The sequence below is a fragment of the Monodelphis domestica genome, chromosome 3 (genome assembly GCF_027887165.1).
Source record: "Monodelphis domestica isolate mMonDom1 chromosome 3, mMonDom1.pri, whole genome shotgun sequence".
Lineage (NCBI taxonomy): Eukaryota > Metazoa > Chordata > Mammalia > Didelphimorphia > Didelphidae > Monodelphis > Monodelphis domestica.
The window spans coordinates 5,139,904-5,140,259 of record NC_077229.1 but is presented as its reverse complement, the minus strand read 5'-3'; positions in this window follow the sequence as shown (position 1 = coordinate 5,140,259).

Below are 356 nucleotides of genomic sequence, written 5' to 3'. Positions count from 1 at the left end.
TCTGGGAAAGAATGGGGCGGTCAAGCAAGGGGTGGGGCCTGCGCATAGAAGAGGAGAAGCCGCAGGCGGAGCCTGAATGAGAGGCGGGGCATAGCGGAGGGGCGGGGTTTGGGAGGGCCACCAGGTGGGCGTGAGCTGTGCATGGAGACGGGGCGATGAAGAAATGGGTGGGGCCTAAAGGTAAGGTGGGGTTGGCCCAAGGGCTAGGGAGGAGGCCAGGTGTAGGGAGAGGGTGGGGCTGTGCCCTGAGCAAGGGGCGTGTCCGGGGCGGGGCCTAGACGGGGGCGGGCTCTGAGGATTTTAAACTAGGCTTTTCCGGGTTCTTTACTTTTACTTCCCCCTCATCCTGGACTCCC